The sequence below is a fragment of the Triticum urartu genome, chromosome 4A (assembly GCF_056163025.1).
Source record: "Triticum urartu cultivar PI428250 chromosome 4A, HENAU_Tu73, whole genome shotgun sequence".
NCBI classification, from domain to species: domain Eukaryota; kingdom Viridiplantae; phylum Streptophyta; class Magnoliopsida; order Poales; family Poaceae; genus Triticum; species Triticum urartu.
Genome location: NC_141876.1, coordinates 17719821 through 17730550, shown reverse-complemented (window position 1 = coordinate 17730550; position 10730 = coordinate 17719821).

The following is a 10730-nucleotide window of genomic DNA, read 5'->3' as shown; positions in this document are numbered from 1 at the left end:
AATCTCAAGCACTGGTTGACTTTATTAATGACTGGACAGAGATGCAGATACCAGAAGAGAAACCAGACAACACATATTAGACGATTCACTTTGATGTGTCCAGACAGTTGGAGGGCTCGGGGGCTGGAGTTGTGTTAACTTCCCCTCGAGGTGACAAATTCTGTTATGTGTTGCGACTGATGTTTCCTTGTACTAACAACGCAGCAGAATATGAAGCTTTGCTCCATGGTCTTCGAATGGCTAAAGAGATGAGCCTGAGCCGGGTCCGGTGCCTTGGCGATTCAGATCTGGTGGCCCAACAAGTATCAGGCAAGTGGGCTTCCAAGGACCCTCTCATGGAGGCTTACCGCCGGGAAGTTGATGCTGTTGCAGGACATTTTAAGGGTTATCAGGTGGAACACATTGACCGTAGGAAGAATGAAGCGGCTGATGCTTTAAGCCGGTTGGGATCTCAGCGTAAGCCGGTGCCACCTAACACCTTTTTGGATGTTTTGCATAACCCGTCTGTTAAGTTGCCTACAGAAGAAGATCCAGCCGTTCCTGACCCGGAGGCATAGTTGGTGGCGGCTCTTCACTTCATCCCAGATTGGACATTGCCATTCTTGGCTTACATGACCCGGGCGAGTTGCCAGCAGATGAGACCCTCGCCCGACAGATAACCCGACGGTCTAAGTCAATGACGATTTCTGACGGAGAATTATACCATCGCAGCATCTCCGGAGCGTTTCAGCGGTGTGTTTCTCCTGAAGAAGGCCAAGAAATACTTCGTGAGATCCATGAAGGCGATTGTGGTCATCACGCCGGGTCAAAATCTCTTGTGGCCAAAGCTTTTCGTCATGGTTTTTACTGGTTAACGACTCATGTTGATGCAGAAGATCTGGTCAGTAGGTGTGATGGATGTCAAAAATTCGCATGGCGAGCACATGTGCCGGCTCAAGAGTTGCGGATGATTCCAATCACCTGGCCATTTGCGGTCTGGGGGCTTGACATGGTTGGACCTTTCAAAAGGTCTAAGGATAAAAAGACACATCTTTTAGTGGCCGTTGACAAATTCACAAAGTGGGTTGAGGCAGAGCCAGTGAGTAAGTGTGATGCAGCCACGGCGGTTCAGTTCATGAAAAAGGTGATTTTTCGTTTTGGTTTTCCACACAGCATTATCACTTACAATGGCACTTGTCGGTGTCAAAACCGGCGGATCTCGGGTAGGGGGTCCCGAACTGTGCGTCTAGGCCGGATGGTAACAGGAGGCAGGGAACACGATGTTTTACCCAGGTTCGGGCCCTCTTGATGGAGGTAAAACCCTACGTCCTGCTTGATTAATATTGATGATATGGGTAGTACAAGAGTAGATCTACCATGAGATCAAGGAGGCTAAACCCTAGAAGCTAGCCTATGGTATGATTGTTGTATATGGAGTTGATTGCCTACGGACTACAACCCTCCGGTTTATATAGACACCGGATAGGGTTAGGGTTACACATAGTCGGTTACAATGGTAGGAGATCTTGAATATCCGCATCGCCAAGCTTGCCTTCCACGCCAAGGAAAGTCCCATCCGGACACGGGACGAAGTCTTCAATCTTGTATCTTCATAGTCCAGGAGTCCGGCTGAAGGTATAGTCCGGCTACCCGGACACCCCCTAATCCAGGACTCCCTCAGTAGCCCCTGAACCAGGCTTCAATGACGACGAGTCCGGCGCGCAAATTATCTTTGGCATTGCAAGGCGGGTTCCTCCTCCAAGTCCTTCATAGAAGATTGTAAACACCAAGAGTAGTGTCCGGCTCTGCAAAATAAGCTTCCACATATTGCCATAGAGAGAATAATATTAACACAAATCAAATCTGCTCACGTATTCCGCAGTGTGTCATCACACTACAGCCAAGTCCTTTACTCGAATCGATTTCACCTTTCCACCTCAGCGTGTTTTGCGAGGCAGTTTCCTTGGCACGTCTTGTCAAAGCAGAGATCGTGTGTCCCCCCTTTACGGGATTCTCATCAATACGGACGTGGGTAACCCACTCGTGCCCGTTAGCATGTTTTCTCGATTAAAGGCGAGTCCCAAACGGTCACAGGGAGGGCTCCTGGTATTCAACCTCTTATAAAGAGACCAGGGCCTTACTCCTTTTTTCAATCTCAAGCGAGTTCGCCCGTCGCCTCGAGTTCCAACACCCTAGGCTCCAGATTCCAGGCGCTTCGGACCTTCGACAATGTCCGGTTCTGACCTTCAAGGCCGATGGATGCCCTCCTCCGTCACGGAGGAGGACGTGCTAAAGTTGAGAGAGGCTAAGTTCTTGACCGCCGAAATTTCGCACAGGTTGCCTGCTCAAGGGCAGGCTATCCCCAGTCCCCAGTCCGGTGAGAGCGTAGTGTTCGTGTCTCACTTCCTTCGGGGGTTAGGCTTCCCGATGGATCCCTTTGTGAGGGGACTGCTGTTTTATTACGGGCTGGAATTTCACGATTTAGCTCCGGAGTCCATCCTCCATATCTCCTCATTTATCGTTGTATGTGAAGCGTTCCTCCGTGTTACCCCTCACTTCGGATTGTGGCTCAAGACTTTCAAAGTGGAGCCGAAGATGATCAAGGGACGGCACGCAGAGTGCGGAGGCGCTGTTATAAGCAAAAATGCTGATGCTCCATGGCCCGAGGGCTCTTTTCAAGAGGAGCTAGGCTTGTGGCAACGAGAGTGGTTTTATATCACCATTCCCCGGAGCACCAAGTGGGTGGTGCTTCCTGCCTTTCGCTCGGGTCCCCCACCACGGCTAGCGTCATGGGTTAACAGAGGGTTAGATTGGGGTTTGCCCAAAGACGTGCCCTTGTTACAGGGCCGCATTAAGGATCTCTTGAAAGGAGACCTCAGCCTGGTCAAGGTGACGCAGGTCATGCTGATTCGCCGAACATTGCCCGGAAAACGTCGCTCCCTTCGCCTGTGGGAGTTTAACCCAGAGGGACCGCGAGCTCTCCAGAATTTCATGGGCGCAACGCCCGCGGAGATGTATAAACTGTTCTTCGGATCACAAGGGATGTGTCCGGATTTAACCGAGGACGCAGGCCTAAGCTGCAATCGCCCGGATACTCAAGTAAGCAACCTTGTGCCCGGACCTTCTATCCGTATAATTGTCATAAACTTTCCCCTAAAAGAGCCGTCCTTTTAAACATGAGTGGATAGCGAAGGCAAAGCTGATCAGGTGTCCGGCTCCCCTTCCTGAAACCACGCCGGATCCCGTGCTAGTCAGGATGCTGGAGATAATGCCTTTGGAGGGGGAGGACAAGGAAGCTATGGCCTCCTCGAAGGAGGCTGCTCCGAAGGGAGGAACCGACAATTCCTTTCCTAAGGGAAAGAAGAGAGCCTCCTCTGACGACCCGGAAACCATGGCCTCAAAGCGGGGGGGAAAATCCTCGTCAGAGGGTCCGATGCCGGGGAGTTCCTCGGCCGGACTACGCCCTCAAGGGGATCAGCCCTCCAGTGAGCCGTAAGTAGAGAAAGATTTTCCTTTTGAGGGATGAGGGAAATCCTTGATTTATATCTGAGAAGATTAACCAAATTTTTACCTTGTAGCTCGGACCTCAGCCCTTCTCAGCAGAGCTCGTCTTCGGGGGATCTCCTTCCGGAGATGATGGAGAGCGGGACGCCTCCCCCTGCCGTGCCGCCTGGCGAGGGGGCGACCCTGAGGTGTCGTCGCGGAGGGTTTCTCCGAATCCGGCGGGGGCGGAAGATAGCTATGTGGCCCCCCGGGGTTCTCCACGTCCGGCCTTCGAAAGAGGTCGTGGGACAAGTCCGGCACCGTCTGGTGCTCGGCCGGAGGAGCTAAAGATTCTGCTGGGGCGAGCTTCTATCTCGGAGGAGCACCGTGCATTAATGGGCATGGTGATTGAAAGGATCTCATCCGCAGAGAGCGGATTGCATGAGGCCGTCAAAAGTTTACTGACGGGTTTTGAGGTACATTAGATAATGTACACTTTTGTTAGTTGCGCATGAATAAGATGCACCCTGTGTAGATAGTAGCCCCTGAGACTCTGCGCGTCGTCAAGAAATGACGGCACGCGGAGGATCATAATCCCGGGTCTAAGATGTCGCCTTTGAATGTAGGCGGCAGGGTGTCCGGAATCGAGCCGAACTGATGATTTTGCCGAATTAAAGCGGCAACTGGACGTGGCAGATGCCGACATCGCGCTTGTCAACCAGCGGCTTGATGAGGCTCAAGGTATGTAATTCCTCGGGCGGCATCAGGTAAGAAGAGTTTTATGCCAGTGTCTTACGATGTGTGTGCTTGACGCAGATGGTGCGGCCGCCGTGGAGAGTCTTAGGGCAGAACTTGCCCGAGCTAAAGAACAAGCCAGAGAAAGTGATGCGGCTGCCAAGAAAGCCCTTGAAGAGCTGAGAGCCGAACAGGCTGCTCATTGCTGAAGCAAGGAAGAGATGGCCGAGATGGCCGAAAAGTTAAAGAGTGCTGCAGACCGTTGCAGACTTCTTGAGAAAGAAGACCAGGCGAAACAGACGGACTTAGAGAAGGCCGTTGCCAATGCCAAGGACGCGCGCTCTGCGATGAGAGCTGCGAAGGAGGAGCTGCGTCAGGCCGAACAGATTGCGGCTGGAAAGCCCTTTGTGCTGCGAAGGAAATTCTGCGATCCGAAGTTTGCTCCGTTGGACCGGATGTGGAGTGTGGAGGATACCTATCTGGATTTGGCAGTGAGTGCTGCTGATGCGACCGAACACTTTCGAGATCAGAAAGATCGCGAAGTGGAAAAGCTTTTCTGGTCGCAGTTTCACAATCCAGAGCGTCCACTGGCAGTGGACGATCGTTTGGCTCAATGGGCCGAACTGAATAGGTTGTCCGGACTTGCCATGAAGTATGTCATGGGTCATCTGTGGCCGGGGAGATCAGAGCCGAAGAGTTATTTCAGCTTGGTGCAGCAATTCCTTGACGCGGTGCCGCGTATTGATGCAATGAAGAGGTCAGCATGCATAGAGGGCGCAAGGATGGCTCTTGCCCGTGTCAAGGCATACTGGGCAGAGATGGAGACCACCGTTGTTGCGTCCCGAGATTCGGACAAAAGCCGAGTACCTTCCGAGCACTATTTTCAGGAAGTCCTTGAAGGCGCTCATGTAATAGAGACGCAGTGCGCGAAAGATGCTATGTTATGATAGCATATGTAATTATAAAGTAATATTTTGATAAACTATAGTGGCCTTTTTATACTTGTGCCTTCAAGTATTGGGAACACCTCCTGTGCGGCCGTTTTAAGATATATATATATATATATATATATATATACAAAATCTGAAAGATGGCACTCGTTGGCTTCAGCCCCCACGCACATAGTGCGGGGGTGCTCGTAGAAGACGCATTTTCACACTTAACCCAACGTCTTGGTCCTACAAAGGAGGTGATAGCGCAGCGGGCCAGGCAACTGGACTATAATGCCTTAACACTTTCACTTAGCCATAGGAGCTTGACAGTGAGACTATTTAGGTAGCCCCTTGGTGGCGACTGCGCTCGCCCGAGTTCGGGGCGCGTATGTGCCTGACCGGGAAGCGGCCCTTCGTTAAAGCGGAGGAATCCAATAGATTCCGATAGGTCATCGAGTGGCTGACCAGTCTCACGCTACATCATGACAGTCAGTTTTCGGCTTTCTCTACTGAGGTGCTCACCCGGCCGAACCGGGGCACAATCGCAGTAGTTCTCCTGGTGCTACCTTAGCTGATAGAGCGGAACGTAAGGTAGCCGAACTCAGGAGCCGGGCAACCCAACATTTGACCAAAGACATGATTTGGAGCTGATGCATATAATGCCAGAACTCGCGACGCCGAACACTCCCTAAGGTGTTCGGTCTTTATGAGTGCGGGCGAAACAACACTCTTTATTAAAAAAGCCCCTAGTGTCCAGGTACGTGCAAAAATTCTGACGTGGCCACATGCCAAGACGCCAGCCTCCTCCTTGGTTATATCAGAAAAAACCAGGGGGTGTGTAACAACAAGAGACAGTAAAAAAGGTTTACGCAGGGTCTTAATCTAAAAAGAATCATTTAGGACGGGTCCCTACTGCACGTCTGCGCCTGTGTCTCCGTTGTGCCGTATCCTGGATGAGCGCCGCACGACGTTCATCTGTAAAAGAGAGGAACTGAGTTGAAAATGGGTCGTGCCGAGCAAAAGTTTAAAATAAACAAAGTATAAAATAAAATATATAAGATTGAGCTTTATTGTCTCTTATTGTATATGCGTGGAGCCCCTAGTGCGGGGGTATATGGCCTCTAGGCCTGCATCAATGATGATTTTGCACCGAACTCGTCTATCCGCGTTCGTGGTCTTGAATGACCTATTTCGAAGTTTTTTGGCCGGTGAGGCCATTTTGCTGTGGGGCTGTCAAAGCGGCCGCACAGTCCTCCGCTTGGGGAGGCGTATTTTAGTGCTTCCCCTTCAAAGAGATGATGCCTCGTGGACCGGGCATCTTAAGCGTGAGAGATGCATAATGCGGTATTGCGTTAAAGCGGGCGAAAGCTTCGCGTCCCAGTAGTGCTTGATAGCGACTTGAGAACGGGACGATATGGAAGGTCAGCTTTTCGCGGCGGAAGTTATCGGCAGAGCCGAATATAACTTCGAGCCCGAGAAAACCCATACAATGGGTGTCCGGACCAGGTGTTACCCCTTGAAAGGAGGTTTTGCTGCGACGGATTCTTGCTGGGTTTATCCCCATGTGATGGATTGTATCCTGATATATCAGGTTTAGTCCACTGCCGCCGTCCATAAGGACATTTGAAAACCGGAGTCCGCCAATTATTGGATCGAGTATCAAGGCAGTCCAGCCTGCATTCTTGATATTTCTAGAATAATCTAGCTGATCGAAGATGATTGGTTTTGACAACCAGTGGCGGGACCCTTTGGGGATAGGCCGTGTGGTGCGTACCTTTATGGGCGTCGCACGTTTTGTTATGTGAAGTAAGTTCACTATTTTTACTTCTTGTGGGAAGTTCTTTTGTTTCCTGGTGCTCTGCTTTTGGGGTTCGTCCTCGTCTTCGCTTGGTGTGTCGAGCCCCTTGTGTTCGGCATTGAGCCTGCCGGATTGTTTGAAAACCCAACAATCTCTATGGGTATGGTTAGCAGGCTTCCCGGGAGTACTATGTATCTGACATATCCTGTCCAGGATTTTATTTAAGTTGGATGGATCGTCCCTGTTATCCTGGAGGGGTGGTTTTGTATGATTTTGTCATGAACCTTTGAATCCGGCATTGACTGCCGTGCTCTTCGGACTTTTTTCCTTAGTCCGGTGACGGTCCTTGTTGCGTCGCGGTTTTCCGTTTCCATCCCTAGTTTCGGATGTACTTGGGTCGCTGGGGCTGCATCTTGCCAACCAGCTGTCCTCTCCTGCACAAAAGCGGGTCATGAGGCTTGTTAGTGCGGCCATTGTTCTTGGCTTTTCTTGGCCGAGGTGTCTGGCGAGCCATTCGTCTCGGACGTTATGCCTGAAAGCTGCTAGGGCTTCGGCGTCCGGACAGTCGACTATCTGATTCTTTTTAGTGAGGAATCTATTCCAGAACTGCCGAGCTGATTCTCCGGGCTGTTGAGTTATGTGACTAAGATCGTCTGCATCCGGAGGGCGGACATAGGTCCCTTGAAAATTTGCTCGGAAAGCATCCTCGAGCTCTTCCCAACTTCCAATTGTGTTTTCAGGAAGGCTTTTAAGCCAATGCCGGGCTGGCCCTTTAAGCTTAAGGGGTAAATATTTTATGGCGTGGAGATCATCTCCTCTAGCCATGTGTATGTGGAGGATATAATCCTCGATCCAGACTCCAGGGTCTGTTGTTCCATCATATGCCTCTATGTTTACGGGTTTGAATCCCTCTGGAAATTCATAGTCCAGGACCTCATCGGTGAAACATAGGGGGTGTGAGGCGCCCCTGTATTTGGGTGTGCCGGATTCTGATGATGGCTTTATTGCATTGCTTACGAGAGCTTGCTTTCTTGGCCCATAAATGGAACTAACTGGGCCATGATGCGAATCCTTAGGTGGGTCGCATGCCGATTTAAGTGCGGCGCCGCTTGCCGCTTTATGGGGTCGCATGATGCGAATCCTTAGGTGGGTCGCATGCCGATTTAAGTGCGGCGCCGCTTGCCGCTTTATGGGGTCGTCTATCCGACCGTGTGGCTTTCTCATTTTTTGAATGCGAGGGCTCTAGGGCCTCTTCGTTGAATTCAGGCAGTAGCTTTCTTTTCGGATAGCTTTTAGTGCGGCGACTGTCGCCGTATTTATCTGCGGTATTGATTATTTTGCTCCATCTAATCTGGAGTGCATCTTCCGCTGTTTTTAGCTTCCGCTTCTGCTTTTTAGGCTGCGTGCAGTTGCAACGAGCCTCTCTTGGAGATTCTTATGCTCCATAGGTTTATCCGGCGTGAGGTCGTCCGGAATGCCGTTTTCGCTGGAGGAGGGATGTTCGGTTTCTCCATCCGTGTTGCCCTGTTCGGACGGTTGCTCTAAGGCCTGCTCGTCGTCTACCGGCTCGTTCTGCTCTGTGGCTGGGTTTTTATCGAGGCGGGGCTTGGGTCGGCGTTTACGCCGACGCTTTGATTGCTTTTCGGGGGGTCGATCTCCCATTCCATCCCCTTTTTCCTCGTTGTCGCTTCCTTTAGGGGTATCCACCATGTACACATCGTGAGATGAGGTGGCTGTCCAATGCCCTATGGGCGTTGGTTCGTCGGTATCTCCCACATCGTCATCCATGCTGTCGATGTCTCCGGAGTCGAAGTTGAGCACGTCGTTTAAATTGTCGACAGTGGCTACCAAGTGGGTGGTGGGTGGGCTTTGAATTTCTTCATCGTCCGTATCCCATCCTTGCTGACCGCAGTTCGGCCAGGGCTCTCCTGATAAAGAGAGAGACTTGAGAGAATTCAGGATATCGCCAAAAGGCGAGTGCTGAAAGATGTCCGCGGCGGTGAACTCCATTATTGGCGCCCAATCGGATTCGATCGGCAGGGGCGCGGGGGTTTCGGAGTTCGAAAAGGAGTCTGGACCCTCGGAGTCATGGATCATGCAGAGCGTGGGGCTAGCGTTCGGCTCGATCGCCTTTGAGATCGAAGCCGCAGAGGTGACGTCCAACTGCTCATCCTCGATTGGCGCAATAGGCTCCGAGTTAGGGGTCGGAACCGATGCGTGTGCGGCCTCCAAGACACTGTCCGGAGGCAGAGCTAGATCATGCCCCTCGAGATAGTGCGGCGCACTTGGCCGTGGCTCGAACCCGTCGAAGATCAAGTCTCCGCGGATGTCAGTCGTGTAGTTTAAGCTTCCAAACCTGACTTGATGGCCAGGGGCGTAGCTTTCGATCTGCTCCAGGTGGCCAAGCGAATTGGCCCGCAGAGCGAAGCCGCCGAAGACGAAGATCTGACCGGGGAGAAAAGTCTCACCCTCGACCGTATCGTTGTTGATGATCAAAGGAGCCATCGGGCCTAAAGGTGACGACACAGAGGAACTCTCAATGAAAGCACCAATGTCGGTGTCAAAATCGGCGGATCTCGGGTAGGGGGTCCTGAACTGTGCGTCTAGGCCAGATGGTAACAGGAGGCAGGGAACACGATGTTTTACCCAGGTTCGGGCCCTCTTGATGGAGGTAAAACCCTACGTCCTGCTTGATTAATATTGATGATATGGGTAGTACAAGAGTAGATCTACCACGAGATCAAGGAGGCTAAACCCTAGAAGCTAGCCTATGGTATGATTGTTGTATATGGAGTTGATTGCCTACGGACTACAACCCTCCAGTTTATATAGACACCGGATAGGGTTAGGGTTACACAGAGTCGGTTACAATGGTAGGAGATCTTGAATATCCGCATCGCCAAGCTTGCCTTCCACGCCAAGGAAAGTCCCATCCGGACACGGGACGAAGTCTTCAATCTTGTATCTTCATAGTCCAGGAGTCCGGCTGAAGGTATAGTTCGGCTACCCGGACACCCCCTAATCCAGGACTCCCTCGGCACTAATCTATCTCAATGGGCTATTGAGGAGTTTTGTCAACGTGAGCATATCCGGCTTGATGTTTCTTCTATAGCCCATCCTCAATCCAATGGTCAAGCTGAGAGAGCAAATCAGGAAATCTTAAAAGGTCTCAAACCCCGGCTTATGGTTCCTTTGCAGCGAACACCGGGTTGTTGGGTAGAAGAGCTACCCTCGGTGCTGTGGAGTATCAACACCACTCCTAACAAGACTACAAGTTATACACCTTTCTTCATGGTTTATGGAGCGGAAGCAGTGTTGCCTAGTGACATTCGTCATGACTCACCCCATGTGGCGGCTTATGTTGAAGCTAGTAACGAGCAAGCCAGACAGGAGGCACTTGACTTATTGGATGAGGAAAGAGACTTAGCAGCAGCTCGATCAGCAATTTATCAACAGGACTTACACCGTTATCACAGCCGCCGGGTTAAGTCCAGGACTTTTCAAGAAGGTGACCTGGTGCTCCGGCTCATCCAGGATCTGTCAGATGCACACAAACTATCCCCGCCTTGGGAAGGACCCTTTGTGGTTAGCAAGAACTTAAACAGCGGGTCATATTACCTCATTGACGTTCGAGAGCACAAAGACTCACGTAAGTCGGAGGAGGAGACCCGCCGGCCGTGGAACATTGCTCAACTTCGGCCATACTACACCTGAGCCACGGGCTCTCATCATGTACATACTTTGACGTTGTATATACTATGATAAGCAATAAAGCAGGACCTCGGTCTTTTTCCTTTTTAAAG